Source organism: Capsicum annuum, chromosome 12, assembly GCF_002878395.1.
Source record: "Capsicum annuum cultivar UCD-10X-F1 chromosome 12, UCD10Xv1.1, whole genome shotgun sequence".
NCBI lineage: Eukaryota > Viridiplantae > Streptophyta > Magnoliopsida > Solanales > Solanaceae > Capsicum > Capsicum annuum.
Genome location: NC_061122.1, coordinates 198,654,009 through 198,661,235, shown reverse-complemented (window position 1 = coordinate 198,661,235; position 7,227 = coordinate 198,654,009). Strand labels below are relative to the sequence as shown.

Here is a 7,227-nt window from a genome sequence, read left to right as displayed (position 1 = left end):
CTTATACCATATTATAAGCTACAAGCAACAATGGGTCAAAAACCTGGGCCTCTTCTGAATCCAATGATGCTCTTAACGCATCCATTCGACTCTCCTACAGTTGACACGCGCTCAGTACTTTCCAGGGGTCCAAAATTGCATCTAGCTTGTATCTTACGTTTCCGTGGTCATTTCTGAGCCTTTTTAAGCTGTTTCCACTTGATTTGAAGCCTGTATATCCTTCATATAAAATCATAATCAATTCACAAAGCATATTATAACACTAAACACAAAAATTTAGAGCTCAAAACAACACAACATCCTCACCGATGAAAAAGAAACACGAGCTAAATATAGGCTAAATTCACATTAAGCTTAAACTTATTGTTTTGACTCTTTTCTTGATCCAATTGACCTTTGAACATTATAACTAAGTTGTTTTACATATAAACACATAATGACAACCTTAGTAACTCATTAAAACACATTAGAACCCAACACAATATACTAGAAAAACACCTAGCTCAAGCTAGTTACACTAGTTTTCTCGGTTGACTTCTAAATGATCAATTTGAATCAAAACTCATGTGAAACCACCATAAAACATTGTAAAAACATACTTGGATACATAAATTTTCATTTATATCATTATCAACACATATAGTATACGAATCATCCTCAAAACAAGGCTAAAAAGGCTAGAATAGTAGTGCTAGAATGCATAAATACACCCAACATCACCACCCCACACTTAAAGCCTTGTTCATCCTCGAACAACTCTTAAATATAAACACCATGAGATGACGAAACTACACACTTCTACTAAATGCAAGACACTCAAGCTAGCACTACGATGACTACACGAAATGCAAGTTTACAACACTAAGCATGTTATACACAATTAAAATCTTATGAACACTACTCCAAACATCCTAGCCTCAAGAATTGACTCACCTAAGTGGAAAACTAATGCTTATGATTTAATCAAGGACATTATACAAATCACCCACATTCATCAAACATGTGGCCCTCACAACAAGAGAGTTACTCATAATCACTTACAATAATGCAAATTATCACAATGAGTATACAAATCAAGCTACACTCACTCTCACAAAGAATTCAAAAGTTACACATAATGAACTATAGACTTTTCCTTAGTGTAATGCTCCACTAATATTAGAATGACGAACTTAGGATCAATTATGTCTTTTTCTAGTTGTAATGTAGGCTACGGGATGGGTAGGAACTATTTGGGTATAGTGACTAACCTCTCTAAGTGCTTTAATAAACTACATTAAAAATTTAAAACAAATCTCCAATAACCAAATTACACTTTTTCATTCACCCATACCTTTTGTTTTTGCCCCATCTCTTTTAAGCATTTTCACAAATACTTGGTGGACACATAGTTTACTACCACAAGAATCAATTTTTTTCTTTTTCTCACAACCATGGCGATATTTTTAGCATAAATTATATCACAACCATCCACCACATATCAATTATACACCAATAACTATTACTTTGGGGCATCAATTTCACTTTTTCCCTCTTATTTCTCAAACTCCTTATTCAATTAATTTTTTTATAAAAGAACTCAGGAATTTTTTGGATCAAATTATGGTCTATCAAAGAAGGATTAGGCTACTTATAAGGTTGCCAAAGAAAAAGCTAAAGGCTCAATGGGGGTTAACTAGGATAAAGCACAAGGGTAGGATAACTAGAAGGTATAAAATAAGGCCATCGAAGAAATGCCTAAATCATCTCCTAAACCCACACTCTTTATTTCGCTTCACACACATATCGAGCAAGTTTTAGACATCACATGCAACAAGGAATGTACAAAAATTTCACACACACATGGCACATGCTCAACTCAATAGGATCATCATAGACTCCCAACCAAATAATAACATGAATTCAAATTTAAGCCAAAAATTTTAAGAGCCAAAAACTTGAGCCTAAGAGTCTCAAAGTAGTAATTCCACAAATCAACATGCTTATACAAACAAACCCACTTGCATCATGCAATAAAAAATAGCACCACTAAAATATCTCACTTATTCCTATCCTAAAAATTTTAAATTGAGTGAAAATTTGAGAATTTCTCCCACCCCATATTTAAAAATCTACTTTGTCCCCAAAGTGAATTTAAAAGTAAAAAGATAGAAATACTCCCTAAGGCCTCTAGGCCAAGCTAGTGGCATCTTTACATAAAGGAGATATATGGTAACCCACACTTCATCTTTGCCATACTTCAAGCTCAAGTTTATGGTACTCAGACTTTCCATTAACTGTGACTCAACCAAAAATAAGAACTACGTGAAATAAAAACTAAAAAAATAGGAAAAAAAACATACCTAATTAACTTGGGTTGCCTCCTAAGCAGCGCCTAATTTAGTTTCGCAGCACGACCCAACTCAATTCAACTATATTTCTTCATATTTTTCCTTACACTTGGGGGCCATCTTCTTATCCTTTTCACGCCTCTTGGGTGTGAATTCTCAAGAGCAGCAGGTTTCTCAACTTTAGCCTTTTTAGGCTCATCAACTTCCATTATGTTAGGCTTAGGAGCTAGAGTCTTAGGCTGCTCAATCAGATAGTTTGAAGAGGTCTTTTGTGGGCTAGCCACCTCACACTTATCCCCTTCAATAAAATTAATCATACATAAATTTTTAACTTGGGACGTAATGGTGGGTGCTTTGTATATATCAAACACCACCTCATCATCATCTACCCTCATCTTGAGCATGCCTTCTCTAACATCAATCAAAGTCCCTTTGGTTTCTAAGAATGGACGCCCCCAAATAATTGGTACCTATTTGTCTGCCTCAAAATCAAGAACAATAAAGTCAGCAGGAATAACAAATTTACCAACCTTAATGAGGACATCCTCAATTATTCCTTTCGGATATGCCATGGAACCGTCTGCTAGCTGCAAAACCAAGGTGGTTGATCTAGGCTTTCCCAAGCCTAATTTTTCAAATAGCGATAGGGGCATCAAGTTAATGCTTGCCCCTAAGTCACTCAGTGCATGGACCTCTTTTCTCCCAATTTGAATAGGGATAGCAAACTTTCCCTAATATTTCAATTTCTTGGGGATCTTCTGTGTCATTACCGCACTACACTCTTCAGTGAGGGTTATTGCTCCCATATCTTACAATTTTACCTTCTTTGCATACTTGGGCATACTCTGCAAAACATCTAAAAGAGTTAAATTAATATGAAGCTCTCTGAATGTGTCAAAGAACTTTTTGAACATTGCATCCTCTTTTGCTTTTATTTACTTCTCAGGGAAAGGTAGTGGCAACCTCTTCTTCACTTCATCTACAACCACTTTTTCCTTCAAGTACTCAAACTTTCTTAAAATTTTAGCAACTCTGTCATTTACCTGTTGGGTTACCACATCAGCATCTACCTACTTTGTTGCCTTAGGAGGTTCTCCTTCAAGCTCCTTATCACTTCTCAAGGTGATTGTCATAGCCTATTTTGTATTTTTTTAATATGTTGGCAACCCACCTTGTGGTCTGGAATTTAGTGTTTGTGATAATTAGCCCATTTACAACTCTAAACTTTTTGTGGAAGCTTGCTGATTCCTTAAGTCTGTAGCAAACTGTGTTTGATTAGCTAAGATCTACTTTAACATATCCTTCGTGTTACTAGTTAACTGACTGGATTGGGCCTTTGGCTGTGGGATTTGTTGTTGCTGTGCATTCCAAGGCTGAGTCTGCCACTTAATTTTGTAGGTATTACGATAAATTTGCCTTTGAGCATTACCTATATACATCATAAATTTTGAATTTAACGCACACATGGCCGCTACATGACCACTATTTCTGCATACCTCACACCAACCTGCAACTTGTTGAATAGCATTGACTGTAGCTGCAGGTTGTGCTACTCCCAACTTCAAGATGCTGAATGAAATGTTGATCAATTCTGTAGTGTAGAAACCTGTGTTGATAGGGCTGTGAATTGGTCCACCTCCAATACACCCGTAATTTTTTTTATGGCAATTCTAGAATTTGAATGTCAATCTGGATTTTCTTATGCTATGTGGTTCAGAAATGTGTACAACTCATCATAAGTTAGCTCCAACGCTTGACCACCTATGGTTGAATCTAGAAAAATCTTTATATTATGATCAAGAGCTTCTACAAAAGTGTGAGAAAGTACCTCATTCGACTATTGATGATGTGGACATTCCCGAAGAAGAGCCTTGAAGCATCCCCAAGAATGATAGAGGTTTTTATCTGGCTTCTGTTTAAAGCTCACTATCTCACTGCTAAGTCATGTAGTCTTGCTTGATGAAAAAAAACTGATGAAGAACTTTATGGCTAAGTCGTCCTATAAAGTAATTACAATCGCCGGCTCCGTATTCAACCACTATTTCGCTTCTCACAAAAGGGAATGGGGAAACAGTATTAGCCTCACATAATCTGGAGTCACCCCCGTCATAGTAAATATATCAGTAAGCTCAATGAAGGTATGCAAGTGGACTTGTGGATCCTCATGTGAAAGTCCTGCAAACTGTCCACTGCTAATAAAAAGCTAGACCATGTTATTTTTCAACTCGAAATTCCCCCCAGCTGCCAGTCTTTGAATTGGAGAAGTCAAGTTCGTTAGAAGTGGGACTACCACTTCCCTAACCTTCCTACCAGCTGCTTGTTGTTAAGCCATAGGAACAGTATTCCCTTGGTCTTCTTGGATTTGAGGAATTTTGAGGAGAAAGATTGCTTCTCTCCTACTTTGATGGTAAAGTTGCTCGGGTTTCGAGCTTGGTTCTACCAATTCCTAATCCCTTGCCAGCTTATAAACTTAGAAACCTTTCTTCTGCAAACACAAAAATAAGACCAAGCGTAAAAACACCAAATAAATCTAAAAAGTAAAACTAAAATAAACAATTGCCAAAATAACATGTCCCTAGCAACGGTGCCAAAAACTCTTACCTTGGATCATCAATTTCACATTTCTCTTCTTTAATTTCTCAAACTCCTTAATAAATTAATTTTTCATTAAAGCACTTATGAGCTTTTTTAGGATCAAATTATGGTTTATCAAAGAAGGAATTAGGCTACTAATGAGGCTACCAAAGAAAGTAACAAGTCTCCGACAACGACGCCAAAAAATTGATAGCGCCCAAGCGCACACGCAAGTGTATGTGGTCTTATCAAGTAGTAAAATGGACTTCAAGAAGCCAAGTATCGATCCCACAGAGTTGATATAACAACTATTCAATTCTAGTTTCACTTCTAAGATTAATTTGATGCCAGAGAAACCAAGAAGAGAGTTTTAAAATTTGTAACTAAAGAAAAGTAACAATGCGTAAATTAAAGTCTTTAAACAATCAATGGAGTAAAACCCAGGGTTGAAGCACCTTGAACAATCATACTATGTTATTGAACTTCATTCATTAACTTGCTTATCTTGGTTATTGATTCGTAGGGTTAATTTTATGATCATGGTTTCCCAACCTCTAATATTTTACCTAATATGGATATTACAACTACATCGTTGAGCGGGGATGTAATTATCCAATTAAGTATTTTAAAGCTATCATCCTACGTTGAATCAAGTAAGGCTTCTAAGTACATCTCTATCCTAGAAACTAATTCATATTCCTTATTTTATAAAGAAATAAGAACCATACTTTGTTTATTCCCATGTTCTATCGTCCTATACCATCTCCCGAGATCAATAGGTCGACTATATATATATTATAAGGGTCACGAATCCTTAAAATAATTAAAATAAAAATAAATAAACAACCAATAATAATAAGAAAATCAAATGAATTTAATTCCAAAACAATCGTACTCATGTTCTTGGCTTCAACCCCGAAAAGGGAGTTTTTAGCCACTCATAGCCATAATAAACATCCAATTAATTGTATGAATGATTAAAACCATAAAATAAAGCTAAATTAAAGAAATAAAAGACTAAAAAGAAGTTTTTGTAGCCTTCGAGGGTGTTCCAAGTGATCTAGGGGTTCCAAGATTGTCAAAAACGTGTTTGGGACGTTATATTTATAGTATACAAGTCATAACTCCACTTGGATTAGGTTTCCACATCATTCTTGGTGGAATTATCCCAATTTTGGTGGCCTCCACGTCACAGTGACATGGCAGTTCACAATTGTCAAAAAATCTGTCAAATTCCAATAGCTCATCGCGATTTCAACGCGTCACGGAGCCTTCTTAAACCCCATTATAAGGTACACTCTCCCATGGGTCAAAAACTTGGGCCTATTCTGAATCCAATGATTTTTTTCACGAGTGTATTGACCTCTTCTACAGTTGACACGTGCTCAATACTTTCCAGGGGTACAAAATTGCGTCCAGCTTGCATCTTGTGTGTCTGTGGTCATTTCCGAGCCTTTTTATGTTGTTTTCACTTGATTTGAAACTTGTATATACTTCATATACATCATAATCAATTTACAAGGCATCTTATAACACCAAACACAAAAATTTAGAGCTCAAAATAACAGAACATCCTCAATGATGAACAAGAAACACGAGCTAAGCATAGGCTAAATTTACTTTGAGTTTAAACTTATTGTTTTGACTCTTTTCTTAATCCAATTGACCCTTGAAAATTATAAATAAGTTGTTTTACATATAAATACAAAATTACAACCTTAGTAACTCATTAAAACATATTATAACCCAACACAATTGACTAGAAAAACACTTAGCTCAAGCTAGTTACACTAGTTTTCTTGGTTGACTTCTAAATGATTAATTTGAATCAAAAATCAAGTGAAACCACCATTGAACATTGTAAAAACATACTTAGACACATAAATTCTCATTTATATCATTATTAACACATATATCATATGAATCATCCTCAAAACAAGGCTAAAAAGGCTAGAATAGTAGGGCTAGAATGCATAAATACATCCAACATCAGTAAGCATTTGTGATTTTGCTTCAATATTGGATTTTTATGTGTTCGTGGCTCTTAATAAATGATATATTTTCTCTTTAATCATAGTTATTTCTGTCGTTGTTTTCTCTTTATTCATTACCTAATGTTGATCACTATTTGTTTGGTTGAGCTATAAACTACGTAGAAATGGGCATGTTTTTCAGGATCTTCATTTTGAATGATTAAGACCATTTGAGCATATATAAGTGTTGTTAATGTGTTTCCCCCTCAAAGCCTAAGAAGTTTGGAGGTTCCGATTATGGTTAAGATGAATAAGTACCTGCACTTTTTCATAGACATTTCATATCTTTT

At 35.2% G+C, this 7,227-nt stretch overlaps 1 non-coding gene across 1 annotated transcript; it reads left to right on the top strand.

The window, feature by feature from the left end:
• The first annotated feature begins 4,168 nt into the window (after nt 1-4,168).
• LOC124889926 lies at nt 4,169-4,275 on the top strand. Its single transcript, XR_007048838.1, has one exon. It is a non-coding gene; the product is annotated as a small nucleolar RNA R71 (small nucleolar RNA).
• The last annotated feature ends 2,952 nt before the right edge of the window (nt 4,276-7,227 follow it).